At 35.2% G+C, this 17,341-nt stretch overlaps 1 long non-coding RNA gene across 1 annotated transcript in view; it reads right to left on the bottom strand.

Moving 5' to 3' along the window:
- LOC124457371 overlaps positions 1 to 16,486 on the bottom strand; it is a 19,897-nt gene extending 3,411 nt beyond the window's left edge. Inside the window, exons 1-2 of the long non-coding RNA XR_006952547.1 lie at positions 16,420 to 16,486; positions 5,318 to 5,322 (exon numbers count right to left, since the gene is read on the bottom strand). This is a non-coding gene — a long non-coding RNA (uncharacterized LOC124457371). The remainder of the gene's footprint in view (positions 1 to 5,317; positions 5,323 to 16,419) is intronic.
- Between the last annotated feature and the right edge of the window lie 855 nt (positions 16,487 to 17,341).

Genomic DNA, 17,341 nt, shown 5'->3' with positions numbered 1-17,341 from the left:
ATAAACTAGCTGCAGAAGAAAAGCAAAATAGAGCCATGGAGCATCTAGCAGAAACCAAGCAGAGAAAAGAAAATGACAAGGGTCCGGTTAAGAAAAAAGTAAGTAGAGGGGGGGACTCAACCTTAGATTTCCTAAACGAGAAGGCTGAGAAAGAGAGAAAAGTAAAAGAGGACAGTTTGCTTTTGGAAAGAGAAAGACTGGAATTGCAGAGGCAACAAATAGCAGCAGAAAAAGAAAGCAGGGAGCAACTGATGGTAAAGCAAAACAAGCAATTTGAGAGTTTTATGGAAATGCAGAGACAGCAGAAGCAACAAATGCAACAAAATCAATTGCTTTTGGTACAACAACAAGGGCAAGCTTTGATTTCCCTTTTGGCTAAATTGGTTGAGAAATGAGATAACAATGTCTCTAACTTGTAGACAATATGTTTTCTTTAAACAGTTATTTATTTATTGTTGATAGGCTTTATAATCACATGATGAAGCTTTAAAAAACTTTTTAAATAACAGCTTTTAAAAAATTAGGAAAAGTACAGGTGAAGTGAAGGTGTTCAAGTTGAAAAAATTTACTGGTTGTATTTGAGTGCAAGGAGGTCAGAGCATTTCTAAGCAATGAAGCCACTATATAAATTTTTGCAACACAACTAAGGCTAATTTTTAGGTCATTTTTAAAATCAAGAAACTTAAAATAGTTTATTGTGTCCCCAAAAATACACTCAACTGATATCCTTACAGCACTCATTGATTTGTTAAATTCTTGCATGTGGACTGTAAGTTGCCTGTTCTTATATGGTGCTTGTAGGTGCATACATAATGGTAGGCTGGATCACCATACAAGCACATGGGTTTATCATTGTAAAAGGCACATAATTGTAGATCCAGCAGTAGCCCTGATGAGGCTAACATAGCAGAATCGTGCCTTTTCCTTCCATAAAACAAAAAATTAAATGAAACTCAAAGTAAACATAAGGATATTAGTCAAATGATGTGCTTACCAACTGGTTTGAACAAATTGGCTATCGCTCCATTAGGAAGAGTGATCGATTGAAACGTTATAGCATGTACCCTCTTATGACCATTGTATAGTAAACTTTGCATTTCATCTGGACGGCAAATTGGCCTCACTGTGCCATCAATAAAACCAAAACAATTGTCTAAAGCTCCTCCTTTCTGGTGAATTGCTTTAGCATAAATTTTCAAGTTATTGGGACTCAGTAGATCGTGATTTCAATTTGTTATTTTTCGCCATGCCTTTCACAAATAAAATCTATCACAGAATTGGTAATCATGCTAAGTTCAGGCACAGATCTACCAAATTGAGGTACCAAGTCACTGTAACTGGAAGGATAAGCAAAACGAACGAAGGGCTTTGCAAAGATCCTCCAATCCATTGCAAACTGTTCCTTGCTTGCACTGGAATCGGTAAGGCAAACCTAAAGCTTCAGCAAGCAGCGGTATTTCATGCTTTTTAAAATGAAAATCCAAAGAACAGGTAACTTCATCTATTTTTTCCAGATCAAATGATGGATAATCGTTGTGCACTAATTCAGGATTTTTCGAACGGCAAGCATCGTATAGTAAAACAAATTCCTCATCATTAATTAAAGCTGCATCATAGGCAAAAGCGGTAGCAGTTCTTGCATTTCTGAATGACGACATTTTTTAATACTCTGGAATGATGTTGCTGAAACTACACATGTCACGCAGTCAAAAACTTATGTCAAAATGTATAATCCACGCCGACGCGTCTCGCCCCAGGACGTGCGCGCACAAGTAGCGTCGTTAAAAAGCGCGTTGTAAAATCTTAAGGTCCCTATTAGAATTTATTAGCACATCAATGCGTTTAATCTGTTCTTTAAAGGAAAAACAATATCAATAACTTTTCTACTTTTTCTTTTTATTTAATTTTGATTTGTATAATTTTATAGTTCTTTTCATGATGAACACTGTTACATGATAGCAACTACTATCATGTAATATCATGTATAAACTATTAGTATATTATATTACTAAATATTTCATATTTTTGTATTTTATCTTTAATATGCATTTTGCAATGTCATTACAAATAGGACATAATCTAGAAGCTTGCTTGCATGCGTAAACACATACTTTAGAATCGCTACCACATTTGTTGTTATTGTGGTTAATTCATTTGATATATCTTGTTGTAACATGCTGTATTGCGTATGGGATGTAGGTCACAAAACCGCAATACTTCCCATTAGATATTATATATGAGTAGTTTAAACTACTGAGGACAACCTACAAGTACAACCTACAAGGAGACCATCTTTGGAGGCATAGCCTACCAAGGTAGGTTGACAACCTACAGACGACTATCTTAGCTTTTGTGCCATTAACTATCTTTTGGCTTCTGTGACTTTAATCTACTTGGAAAACTATTGTGAGTCATTGCTGGACTCACGAAAGCTCGAGAATAAAGACTCTTGGTTGTACTCAGACAGAGGAGATAAGTTTTACTCATACTTGTTGATATTGTTGCTAAGACACTTATATACTTATATAATTACGTGTTGATAAATAAATTGCTTGAGGAAGATAACTGGTTCACACTATCTTTGTTGCGTGTGGAAATAGAAAAAAGAAAAGGATTTTGTATGCATTTCAACGTCATTTGTACCAGAGAGTTTTATTGTCAATATAAAATTTCGTGTTCTACACAAAAGGTCAAAAGTATCAAAAAGATTTAAAATATCAAATTTCAAAATAAGGGGGAAATAATAGTGCGACCTGGTTGTAAAAACACAAAATGACTGAATTTAAGCTGGAAGAGTTTATGTTGGAACCAAATGAAGATTTATTTGAGAGATTGAGGAAAGATGATTTAATAGCATTAGGAAGACATTTAGAAATTGATTTAAGAAGCTCATTGCGCAAGCACGACATACAAGAGCTTGTCAAACAACAATTAGTTAGAAATAGGACATATGAATTGTCTGTTTCTGAAGCACCAAATGTAATTGAAAACGAAAATGATGATAATACATTAGATAGACAGCAATAATGGCAGAGAGAACAGGAAGAAATGCAATGGCTGAGAGAGTAGGAGGAGAGACAGTGGCAAAGGGAGTGTGAAGAAAGAGAGTTTAGAATAGAGAGGAGATAGAATTGAAGAGACTTGAGGTAGCTAGGTGTAATGATTCTTACAGGACTGATAGAAATAATTTTGGGTTTACAAAACATATCCTAATGGTTCCATCTTTCCAGGAACAGGAAGCGGACAAATATTTTTTACATTTCCAAGTTGCAAAAAATTGTGCATGGCCAAAACAATATTGGACCTGGTACTTCAAACTGTTTTAGTTGGAAAAGCTAGAAATATTTACTCCGAACTTTCCACAGAGATGTCCTTCGATTACAACACCATAAAGAACTAGTCCTAAAAGGATATGAGTTAGTACCTGAAGCCTATCGCTATAATTTAGACAGAGATTTGAAAGAAACTTACAATCAATTTGCGCAGAAAAAGGAACAGTTATTCGATCGTTGGTGTATCAGAAAATGTAAAGAAAGATTATGAACGTCTAAGCCAAGTTATGCTTTTAGAGGAACTCAAAAGATGTTTAAACAGCGACACACGCACATACATTAACGAGCAAAAACCAGATAGCATAGCTCGATTAGCAGATGAGTTCACATTGACACATAAATATTCCACAGAGTGCACTTGCAAAATCATTCTCGACACCATAGCATTGTCAATTTAGATTACAAACTTCCGCCTAAGAATTTTTGCAACCATCCGGAAAACCGCAATCCTCTGAACACTAGTAGAAATGGGAGTCCTCATAATTGCGATTGTAATTTTCAAAACAACAACCGATCTCGTTACACACCACCGTTTAGACTACAAAGATCACCAAAACCATTTAAGCCTATAATCTGTGGATACTGTCAACGTGAAGTGCATGTAATGTCAAACTGTTTCGAATTAAAACGTAAAGAGCAACAACAACAAACTAAAGCGGATCTCCACTAGACGATTTTTATGACGATCGTCGTAAAAATTCACTGCGCCACATGCGCAGTACGAATTAAAAATCGTGAAAAAAAATTTTCAAGCGCTTGACGAAAATTAGGAACCATTTCTACTTTTCGTCGAGCGCTTGACGATTATGTTAACGACTTTTTTTTCGATTTTCAATATGGCGACGAACGAGATCAATGAAAATATAATTGGTGAGGTTTATCGTGAAGAACAGTGTTTGAATAGCAATGCAGTGTTTGACAAGGAATTGTTTTTGGAAGCCCTTCGCGAATTTAAATGTTTATGGGATACAAATGATTCAAACTATAAGAACAGGACAATGAAAGTGAATGCAAAATAAAACAAATTCCGAATGTAACGTTGAGCCGTAGAACGGTTAGATTTGGATCATCATGTCCCTCGGTATATGCACTTGCGCCATGAAATCATACACTTGCCACGTATCGTTTTTATTATTGCATTATTTTTAATCATACGAGTTTACATTGAATGAACGCTATGCTCTATTCATCTCTTGTCTGCTATTCTATATTTTGTCGTGCATTTATATAGTAACTAAGGGAAGTGTTCTCCGTCATATCCTGCACGTAATAGTGGGATGACTTACTTCCTTCTAAGCGCGTTATAGTGCTTTCGTGCTTTTTGGTCGGGCTTGTGTGGTTAGCTTGTAGCGCGTTGTTGTGCTTACGTACATCGTATATCCGTTGACGCACATCGTATATCCGTTGACGCACAACAACTATGACTAAGTTTGATTCGTCGCTACACGAAGAAGGACATCTCATTTTCTTGGTATTCAAGATAGTACAAGAGTTTGAAACAAAAGATGGTGTAATATTTCGTCTTTATTCCAAAGACATCATAGACTTATAGTTTACAAAGCAGGCTGCTAAACGTTTATATATTTACAAGCAGAAATGACAGTTATGTAATTCGAGAACTATAAGACTAAACAATCAGGCAGTATACTTACATTAAAATAGAGATAATTTCTTACAAGCTTTAAGAACACTATTAAGTTGTGGCATGTTGCGTTTTATCAAAAGTGCTTCTAAGATGAGAAGTTGATTACAATTATTATTTTTACAGCGATATAAGATTTTGGTGTTACTTGGAATCAAATTACAAGGATTAAGTGGCACGCGTGTGAGATGTAGTTGGCATCTGGACAAATTAGTAAATGTTGTGAGATAGCACTAGAATTATTGTAATTAGTGGCATGTTGGGTTAGTCTTGTGTGTAGGTTTCGTTCAGTTTTGCCTGTGTATGTATGACCACAACCTGGACATTTAAATTCATATACAACATTGGCTTTAGAAAGTTCCGGAATTTTGTCCTTTTTAGGACAGAAAATTGATGTCTTTTTTGTTTATAGTATATAACTATAGGTTTGATGGGAATTTTTAAGCTACGGCGAATTTTACAAAGAAGATTGAAAACCAAACGTTCACCCTGTTTGCCTAGATATGGTATTCTAATGAAAATTTTACGAAGGTCATTCTCGGTATTTTGTTTGGGGGGGGGGGGTTATTGTTTGCTATGATTTTGGTTTTGAGTTTATGAATCAAGAATTTCCAGACTGTAAGAAGGAAACCACTCCATGACATAAAAGACTGGAGTGTTTGAATTTGTTTTTTGAACAAATCTTAAATGCGCGAAAAAATAGGGAATTATCCCAGTAGTTATAGCGTTGTACAACTCATACTGGCCAATATACACATTTTTCAAGTTTCGAACCTTTTAACCAGAAACTAGGCATCATTGACACAACGTTCATGATGCGTAACATTTTATCTTTAACATTTTTTTGTACCTTATAGTTCAATGAGTTCACATTGTTTATATAGTTTCTTGACTTGTAAAAAGCCAATGGTTAAACTTCGAATAACTTGAAAAAAAAATTTAGAAGAATGTTACTTGAATGCAGGGGTGTGACTTGAGTCCCGAGAATGGAGAGGGGAAACGTTGCAGAATTTGATTTGCCCAACAAAAACGTAGTGTAATTTTGTATGTTAATACCAGCAAAATCGCTTTTTACTTAGTTATGAGTTGATCCAAACGTCATCGCTAATATTTGCCGTTTTAATTTTCGAAAAATTACATGCTTTGCTCGACAAAACTGCTAACTTTTTGAAGGGGAGAGGCTGAGCCACCACATATCAATCTCCTCTCCAGGAGTTACACCCCTGTTTCAACGTTACTGATACAGCAATTTACGATTTGTGCACGCTAAATTTACATGTATATTATCATGGGAATCATCTCTTACAAACTATAAAAAACTTTAAAATTCAATGCAATGTTTAGTTCTTCATAGTTAAAAAGTTTGATTTGTTAACCAATCAGAATACAGCATTGGCGTTTGTCATTTGCATTTTTTTCCAGCTTGAAAAAGAGGTTAGTACAGATCAATAATTTAATAATTTCTGATCTGAAAAGCTTTATATGAAGCTTTCAGCATGGAAGTAAACAAAAAGTGATTCATTTACATGGTTTAAATCCCTTCTTGCAAAATATCTATTTACACTTTATCGTTTTTTGCATACAAAAACACCAGATGCTAGATTATACAGATGAAGGAAAAAGCAATGGACACTGGTATCAAATGTGTATAAAATTTGTTTTTGTTTTGAAAACTGAAAATCACTCAAATAGTTCAATTGCATTCAAAACAGGTCAGGGAACTGAAGAGAAAGATAACAAAAATGCAAGTGTGTATTTAGCCTAAAATGGTTGTACTGTTTAATGATTGTTGTTTGCATTATTACACAATACATCAATGCATCAAAATGTGCTAAAAATCTACTACTATTTGAGGTGGCTCCAATTCTGAAAACCAAAAAAATAAAGAAGGTAAACAGTGCTTTGTATACAATACTGTTCTCATTCATATATGATATATGCCCATCAGCTCTCTCATGATACTTTTGTCTTTTCACCTGAGCCTTTTCACCTGAATCTTTTCACCTGAGTCTTCACCATGAGTCTTTTCACCATGAGTCTTTTCACCATGAGTCTTTTAACCTGAAATTTAATCATACACATAACAAATCAAACAGCACCTAACAAACGATTCGTTTATGTACAAAGCAATGTCAAAGCAAAAATTCATTTAAAGGTGTGGTATAGTGTATAAATGTACTAATTGCCTTTGATGCCAGGCTGATAATTGCCATTGTTTTTTTAATGAAGGAAGATGCTATAAATGTGGCCACTAAGGCCACAAAATGAATGAATGCGAGAAAAGTAATGACAAAAAATGAAATAACATTTCTTTCCTGACCATTGTAATTGACAATTATATACTTTTTTTGTATAGAGTTTAATCGTATGAGAAGAAGTAAGTTTGATTGACCTAGTAATAAAACATCAGCTTGATTAGATGGTTGAAAACTTCAAGTTGCATGCATTATTGTTAACAGAAATAAGCTAATGACACAAACAAATAAAAAGTGTCATGAACTGCAACTTCCTTATGAATATTTAACAGGACGACGTTGCCACATATGCAAAAGATTGGGCCATGTTGCCAAGCAGTGTAGGAAAGCACACCTACCAGTCAAAAACAAGCTGAACAATTGCAGCAACTGTACGATAAACCTTACAAGAAAATAAATTTTAAATATTTTTTTTGTCATTTAGTTATCTTTATCAGAAATACAAAAAGATTATATATTGCTTTTTTTCTCAAAACTTCATTAAAAGAAAATTCTTATTGCAAATATGTTGTGTAACTTAGTCTGATTGCACTAACATACATTACCACATTGACATAAATATGACTATAGAGTACTCTTTAAGAGTTAAGTAAAGAACAAATTCTGAAGAAACAAGACATCTTGAGATGTAAAAATGTGAATCAAAACAAGACGTGAAGTGAACTGTAAATTTTCGATTTATTTCAAAGTCATCCACAGACAGAATGATAATCCAAACCATGCGTACACATATATTAAGAAATGGTTTGTTAACACGGGACGTAAGGCTAGCAAAGAATTACAACTCTTTTCTTTAATTACAATACACTCATTCCACCATTTTGTAAAAATTATATTTGGACACGACCCGTATTGAACAAAATAGAATATATTGATTATACTACAGGAAATAATACAACAAACAACAAACAAACAACATTTGTATACCGGCCAGTATTAATTCCCGCCAGGGGGGTTGACCGGTCCATGAATTTTTCCACGCCAAACGTCTTTATCTCTCGCCATATCTCTCGTTATACCCATCGCCTTCATATCACTGTTCACAGCATCCATCCATCTCTTTCTTGGTCTACCTCGTTTGCGGACTCCATCAACATTATATGCAGCGTTCTACATTTCAGCAACTTTCTTCCCTCCTTTCCACATGCCCAAACCACCTCAAACGCTGGCCTTACCCAATTCTCGATACACTCAACACCAACTCTTTCTCTAATCTCTTCACTTCAATCCTATCCATCAACGTTACACCACACATCATCCTAAGCATTCTCCATTCCATCGACGCCAATCTTCTCAGGTCCTCTGCTTTCGGCGCCCAACACTCTGCTCCATATCCCAAAACACTTCTAACACATGCCTTGTACAATTCTCCCTTCTGCTTCAAAGAAGTTGACTTTCCGCACAACATTCCCGACAACTCTCTAAAACTCCACCACGCTGCTTGAACTCTGTTCCTCACCGCTTCCTCGCACCCTCCACCATCATTTAACACATCGCCCAGATATTTAAACTCCGGAAATAATACAATGGAATTTAAATTAACTTTTTCAAAAAAATTAAGTTTTATGTTGGGATTAGATAAAGAAGAAATAAAACATACATTTGATTCTGGATTTGATTCTACACATCATAAATTTTTAAAAAAAATTAAATTATTTCATTGCTCATATCTTCCTGATGAGACAGTTGGAATAAATAAAATGTTTATATATTGTGATAAAACTGATAGTGAAATTGTTGGTGATTCAAGAAGTGAATTGTTATGTATTGTTCCTTTACATTATGCTAAGGACAGTAGAGACGATTTGTTTGTGTACAATCCTCCAATTATAAAAAAACAATTAATTTCTTCATTTGTTAAAGATTTAACTATAAAAGTTTTGGATCATCAAGGCAATTATATACCATTTGATTCTGGAAATATAACGTTGGAATGTAAAATTGATTAAAAAATGGAAATTAAATTACGTCCTATGAAATTACCTCAACATAACCGATAAGGACTTCTAGTACGTATTCCATGTATGGATATATATTGCACAATCCATAAGAGCAAATGCACGACGCTAAAGCGTAAATACATGACGATAAAGAGCAAATACACGACGTTAGCAACAACAAAAAGTCAAAATGGCTGCTCGAGGGAGTCATTCGATTTCTGAGCGACATCCATCTGTGTACTGTGATAATGAAACTTGTAGTCCTCTTATTGTACGTTGTAGTCCTCTTATTGTACGTTGTGGTCGAAATGACTGTGGCGCTGAAAAATGCAATGGAGAGATGTATCATTGTCCTTTGTGTCCTCCTGAAAAATTTTCAAAAGAAATTCCATCAAGAGTAAAAGAACACTTTAAAAGCGTCCACTGGGAAAACAGGATTCATGAATTTGAAGGTAAAATGTGCTTATTTCTGCGTAGGTTTAATACATAACCCACGTCAATGAGCGAAACGCACAAAGAACTTTGGATTAAATCACAAGTATTGATTAAATCATGAAGAATTTAGGTAATTTTAATAAATAATTTGAGAAATTGGGTTTAAACTTATAAAATATTTAGTTTTCTAAACTGCATCATCACAGCTGAAGATAGGTACTCTCAATTATAAATGAAAACCACATGCTTTTAACAGAAACTAACTTTGTGCTGTGCTATTTCCCTAAAATAGAAAAGCATTATTAACCTATCTTATATTTATTGAATATCATTTGATTGTATGCTCATCTAGTTAATATTGTATTCGTCTCACTATATATCCATAATATCCTATCATTTCCATATTCTTTCTTTACTATTTCTTGTTTTTTATGTAAGGTTTTGACATTCTGAGGTGTAAGCTGTCATGTACTTTTGCATCCAAACGACATGGCTCAGATGTCAAGCATTTCAAAGATGTTTCAGACTATCACGGTTTTGGATGTAATTCTGGATTCAAGCGTCGCAATGAAGCAATTCGACATATAAGAAGTGCACATGATTTACAGCTTTCTGTTGTAGAGTTTGGTTGGAAACAACAACAATGTTCTCAAAGTCAACTTTCTCCACATAAAGTAGCCCAACAGCAAGTACCTCAAAACCTACCATTTGAGCAGCAAATGCATCAAACTCAGTTCCCTCAAGTTCAGCAGCATCAGCTGGAGCACCAAGTGACCACTCAGCATCTCACACAGCTGCAAACACAGCAACAACAAGAGCAATTTCTACATATGCGGCTATCTGAGGAAACACACTAACAAAGCAGCACAAACATAGAAATGTCTGAGGTTCAACAATATCAGGAGTTTTCTAACATGCCTGCTCAGTCTCGTTCAATGTGACAACAACCACCCAGAGTTAAATGTCCTTTCCCGGACTGTAAACGAGAATTTCATCCAAATTCCCTTTCAAGCCACATAAAGACCAAACATGCTGCTGATAAAAGAAAGAAAATATCTTCAATGAGGTACTTGAATGGAATATGTGTTGACTCGACAAATGGGGTTTATCTTGTGAGGAAACAACTTAGTGGAACAGATCATCCCATTCATTGTCAATTTAAAACCACAAACTCTCCTTCTATTGCATGTAGTGTTAATACATGTCGTCAAATTAGCGAAACTGCTTCAAGAAGTGGTCAAGCAAATTTTCTTTGTGATCATGTGCAGTTTACATATTTTATTGGGACGTCAACTGTTCTTGATCATTTAAGAGAAGATTCTCTTGATTATATAGTGAACACTTTGAAATGGTTGAAATTTGAACGGAGGTCTGAATGTCTGCAGTGGCAGAAACAAGCTAATGACAAGAATACCCCACTTGTTGTTCAGATGCCTGTCACACCTGATTCCTCCAATCGTTTCTTTCATTTTTCTGTGTTTGCAAATGTTAAACGGGATCATTGCTGGTCATTTTGCAAACGAGTAATTGTATCATATGACAATGAACCTTCATCATTTCATTGCAAATGCTGCCCACTCGTCGTTCCTGCATGCATAAATGCATTGTTAAGTGGGCAATTGGACAGTGGCATCCCTCTGTTGTTGGCACCACCCCACCAATTGATGATGAAATTGGTGAAGATTTAAGTTTACCAGAACCAGAAGATAATGCTGTTGAAGACGTTCTACTTGAAAATCAAAATCAAATTTCCCTATCTGGCAGCTTTTTTTATCCTCCTTCTGGAGATGTGGCTGCAAAGTTTGTTGAATACCTGTTTGCTGAAAAGAAAATCCCTTCACACCTTCCTTTGACATTAACTGTGGAAAAGGAACAATTTGCTAAAAGGTAACTGTTTATTTAAATCGAACAAAGCAACCTTTTATTATTGCATTGTCTTCACTCCAACGAAAATATTCTCCAACGGTTTAGTTCCTTATTGAATATGACATTCTTTCCTTTAACTAAAACAGCAAAAAGATTTATTGTTTGTATTGACATTGTCTTGTCTCCTAGTTACCCTCCTGTAGAAACCATCTGTTTTTATTGTAAATCACCACTAACTGAGCCACACTGTGTAACAAGAAATGCAAAGTTGGTAACTATGAAAGGGATTATTGAAGGTTTGTCATTAATATGAAACAGCGTGTATGATGGACGTGGGCAATGTCTGGGTACCAAGTAGTTGTTCCATCTTGGGAAGGAGTTGGTAAGGTTTCCGATCTCCTAATTCTTCGCATGTGAGCAGTTGGTGAAGTCACTGTTGCTCAAATGTTGAGGTACAGTGGATTAATTTGCATCGCAGGAAGTCATATGGATCAAAAGCAGGGGGATGAAGGATGATATCGCAAACCTCTTGAGCAATTTCGGGTTGAAGGGAACGAACAACGTATGCGTATTTGGTTTTTTGCGAGGTGATATTTCGCATCGTAAATTGAGCGTCAATTTGAGAAAAGCAAAGTTCTGGGTCGTTAGGCCTGTATGGTTGAAGTTTGATGATGATCATAGAAGCGGTTGGTGTGACAGATAAAAAATCTGTTGTTCAAGAGGTGTTGAGAGTTCATCAGATGGAGCCATTTCGCCAGTCAAGAATATCTTTTGGGGTCACCAATTTAGCGTTATATAAGCCTTATGTACGAGCTCCGAGCGTGAGTCAATGTACTTGAAGTCTATTAAGTTTCTGTGATTATTTTATTCACTAGCGAAGAAGTTATTCACACCATTTGTGAATATTCTGTTATGTACAATTTATTTGCTTTTGTAGTTTTCTTTAACTAGGTGCAGTTATTACGAGGCGGATAAAGTACTTGAAATTTAGGTACATTTACGTAATTATAAAGTTAAGTGCGTAAGTTTAAGTGGCACGTTTCAGTCAAAGTAGGATTGGCTATTTCCTTTGATGTCAAACATGCTAAAAAATGCAGAAAAGAGGTGTCAAGTGCAACAATACAGTTAGCTGATATCAAATGTCAATGAGGAAGATGAACAACATTCACACATTAAAGAAGGTAAATAACACAAGCACTTAAGATAATCTCAACTAAATAATTTAAGATTTAATAGTATTTTATAAATTCAATTTTAGAAGATGGGCATCAGACAAAAAAAGACTTCTGTAGTCAAAACCCTCCTCACTTTCAAATAACACACCAAAAAAAAACATCAAAGAAGAAGAATGATGAAATCAAAACAGCAAACAATTGCAAGGCTCAATAAAAAAGTCAAAAGTTGGAAGAAAAACACACCAACAAATGATTCACTAAATACTGAATTGGAAAAATTACCAACTCAACTGGCAAATATTATAAAAGAGCAAATAAAGCTACATTTAGCAAAAGAACATGGAAGAAGGTACTCACTAGAAGTTAAGTCCTTAGCAGTTTCATTGTATCATGCTAGTGGCAAAGCATATAATCTCCTCTCCAAGCTTTTTATTCTGACAACAAAATCTTCAATAAGACAGTTTGTTTCACGAATTCTGATAGGTATCCTGCAGGTATTCCACAAGCAACCCTACATCTATTAAAAGAAAAGGTCTGTTACATGAATATGGAAAAACTGGGCACTCTTTGTGTTGACAAGATATCATTGAAAATGCACCTGTACTACAACCTCAGACAATAAGATCGTTGGTGTAGAGGACTTTGGGGGATACCGGACAAATAAATTGGCAACATCATGTCTTGTATTCATGCTGCAAAGTATATCTGGAGGATAGAAACAACCTTTCAGATATGTACTGGTAAATGAGGCTTGTCCAGCTTGTCCATGTCACTAAAACTGAATGTCACTTACTAAAAGCCATGGTTTTTTCACAATGGGAAAAAGTATTTCTAAACTTTCATCCTCCCAATCTGCTTAAGTGCATACAGAACAATCTCATAAACAACACTTTTCATTTGGGAAAATATTCTGCTTGATGGAAATACATAGAAAATTTTTATCGAAGATATAAGTCACTGTCAATCGGGGCAGCATCTAAACTTACAGATAAGCACCTTCAACCCACCAATTTCCCAAAAATGAAGGTAAAATATGCCACACAAATTTTTAGTCACACTGTAGCTGCATCTATTTGCACATATTCATCAATTCGAGCCTTGCCGCAATGAGCCTTGGGTACAGCAGAGTTGCTTTTTAAGTTTGATTCACTTTTTGATTGTACCAACAGTTCCACACTAAAATCACCCAAAGAAAGGAGTGCCATTACCAATAAAAATACACAAATTTCTTTTTTTAAAGAAGTCATCTTCTTCATCCAGGGAATCAAAGTGGTGAAAGATGGCAAAGACATAACAGGCAGAATAAAATAATTGAAGGGATGGCTTGTATCTATAAATGCCATTGTTTGTCTCTGGAATCATCTTCATGTCTCACACAATTTTACATTCTTGTTTACTAGGAGATTAAACACCGATGCTCTTGAGAATTTTTTTGAAACCATTCGTCAACAGGGTGGAAATTGTGACAAACCCTCGCCAATACAATTTATCAGAACTTTTAGAAAACTTTTTTCAGTTCACTTTTGTCATCCTCCAAAGGAATGTCTCCTACCCAGGCCCATACAGATATTGAATTGCTCCTGCGGGCTTTTTTCTGGATTTCTTATGATTTCTGCTTCAAAAACGACACGTAAACAACTCTGGTTGCCATGCAAATGGTCTATATTTTTTTACCCAAGTGCACAAATGGCTCAAAAACAAATTTATATTGAAAGAAAATTGGAAAAAACACTCCTAACTCAAGACTACAATAACTAAAGTTGCCTTAAAAACGATGTCCTAAAAATTGCCATTTTTTCAAGAATTTTGGCCTATCGAGCCACCTTAAAGATATATTCATCATCAAGGTTTAGTTCTGTGGCTGAATCAACATCTTTCATCACACTTGGCAAGACAATTCGAGTTGCAAGCTTTTTTGGTAGGCTTTCCATTGCTGGCTTTACCACATGAATAGTTGGTTCATCTCTCTGTAGGAGGTTGAACTCTGTAAATAGTGTAATTGCTGTAGTTTGGAAAAGCAAAGCAGGTTCTAACAATGGATTATCAAACCATTCATGTAGCCTTTGAAATCGCTGATCACCACCAGTGCCATTTTCAGTTAAAAAGTATGATTTCAAACTAGGAAACTTTTTAAGAATTCTCTCCATGCATCCTTGTAGTGACAACCATCGGACAGACAGGTGCTTTAGCACAGCCTGGTAATCTTGGTTACAGAACTCAAAATACTCAAGAAGTTTGCCTTTCCTCTTGGAGCTTTTATCAAACCAATAATAAGCATCTACACATATATCTTCAATGTTTAGTCCTAAACTGCCACTGAAACTATCATTAGCATGACTGGCAGCAATATGTGCTAGATGGCATGGACTCCCTGCAATAAAAATTTCAGGATTCTTGCTGCATGCAGGCTGCGCCCAAGCTCCCCCTGAACTCGGAAGCCCGCAATGACCAAGCTTGATGCATTATGCCGCCGCATGGCTCGTCAATGCGATCAAGGGAGACGATCCGATCGTACTCTCTGATGATTTGACACAAAGGAACTACACTAATAATTGTCTACAAAAATTTATAGACTCTTTAAGGATTTCTATTTTATTTATCGTGAGATATACGAGAAAAATCGTAAGACCGTGAGATTTACATCAAAATCGTGAGTCTCACGATAAAATCGTGAGACTTGGCATGTCTGTATTGCATAATGAAGTTTTTATAAAATTCATTGGTGATTACTCTGGAGTTGTTTTCAAATGACTCACATCTCTTCTCTGTTACATCATAAGCATGCATTTGTTGTGTAACTGTTATCATTGGTAGATGTATTATATCATTTCAATCCAAGATGTCTTCCCTATCAATCAAAGCTGAGTCCTCAAATAAAAGAAAAAAAGAAAACAAAATTTTAGCTCTGCAGAATGCTCTCTTCTTGTTGAGCTTGTGGAGAAAAATTTGGATGCAATACGAGGGCAATTTTCAAGTAGCATAACAAATGCAAAAAAAACAAGAGTTGTGGGAGAAGATAGCCTCGCAAATAAACAGCTTGGGGTTTGAAAATCGCACGCCAAAAGAAGTGCTTGAAAAATGGAGAAACCTGGCACAGATTGCCAAAAAAACCAATGCTGGAATAAAGAGTTCGCAAAGAAAAACAGAGGGAATTCCTGCTACAAAACCACCTTCTTTAATAACGGAGAAAATCATAAATATTTTGGGAGATGAACCTTCATTCTCAGGTATTCAAGGAGGCTTCGAGTCTGGTGGTACATTTGTAGGTAATTATGATCTTAAAATCTCATTCTTTGAAATGCATAGAAGAATTCTGCGTAAAAGAATAAGCAGAAGGAAGATTTACCATTTAATACAACACAAGGGATTTTAAATTTTCCCGCCATTACGCTAAACACAACAATATAATTTATACAAACCAACCCATCCCGAAATAAAATGGCCGGCTTGAAATAACCGAATATGTGTTCAGGATGGAGTATTGCCAAACTTGTTTTACCAAGAATACGATGGTATAAATACAAAATATGATTTTTATATGCTCAATGAAACGATTGTATTAATTTAAGTTTTGATGATTTGTTTGCATAATGGAAAAATATACAGTAAAACAAAAAAGGTAATACCTTTTTATCTTTTCATTGTGCTATGTTTTTTTTAACGTTTTGCAGAGAGAGAGAGTAATTCATGTCACTTGAGCACCTTGGTCAAAACCAACGAAGAAGATGAGGGTGGTGAGGACATGGAATTAGGCAAGACTCCAATACCAACAACATCCACACTATCACAATGTGAGCATTTAATTATGTTTATATCCATTGTTGTATTCATAGCTTATAAAGTCTATTTGTGCATTGTATTGAACTTAATTCACAGGCAAAGAATCAAGAACATTCCAAAGGAAACGACCAAAGACTCAAGGAGAGATGAAAAATGATGTTCAACAACTTCATGTTGAGCTTCTTCAACTGGAAAAAGAAAAAATGTTGTTTGAGAAGCACAACCTAGAGTTGAAGAAAAGAAAACTCGAACTACGAAACTCGAAGTAGTTAACTACTTTAAACTGCAAAAAGTGTAGTTGAAAAGTAGTTAAGAGCTTTATACAACCGGCCCCAGAAGTACTATTTTAAAGCTATTAAGTTAATAAAAATATATAGGAACCAGAACATTTCCAAATTGAGTTACATTTTTTTATGAGTTTTCTTCGCAAAAATTGAGTATAGTTGGTGAAAAGGAGTAATACAAGTAAGTAAACAACATATTCAATCCGTTATAGTTTTATAAACTTCTAAAATAAACTTATAATTTTCGATGAACTAGATGCCGCATCCTTGTGCAATCTATGGTATACACACGCAATGTTCTCGGAAACTGCAATTCGCTTAGTTTTAATTTATTATAGTTTTATAAACTTCTCGATAAGACTTATAATTATCGAAGAAACGGGTGCCTTCCTTCACGCTGTCTGTGGTTTTATAACTCATGCAATATTATCAAAATGCACATAATATAAGGCAAATTTTTTTTACAAAGTCAGTAACATAACGATACACTGGAAGTAGAAAGACGATAGACAACAGCGAAGTGTTACGAACGTCCCGACTAATAATAAAATGGCCGCTTTTGGTTCAATTGCTCGTAACAAAAGGAGTAAAACCTTGTGGAGAAGTTGTTGTCAATTCTTAAGATATTTATT

Source organism: Xenia sp. Carnegie-2017, unplaced genomic scaffold, assembly GCF_021976095.1.
Source record: "Xenia sp. Carnegie-2017 unplaced genomic scaffold, XeniaSp_v1 HiC_scaffold_6, whole genome shotgun sequence".
NCBI classification, from domain to species: domain Eukaryota; kingdom Metazoa; phylum Cnidaria; class Anthozoa; order Malacalcyonacea; family Xeniidae; genus Xenia; species Xenia sp. Carnegie-2017.
Note: the sequence above shows the minus strand (reverse complement) of the source record. Positions and strands in the feature narration are given on the sequence as shown.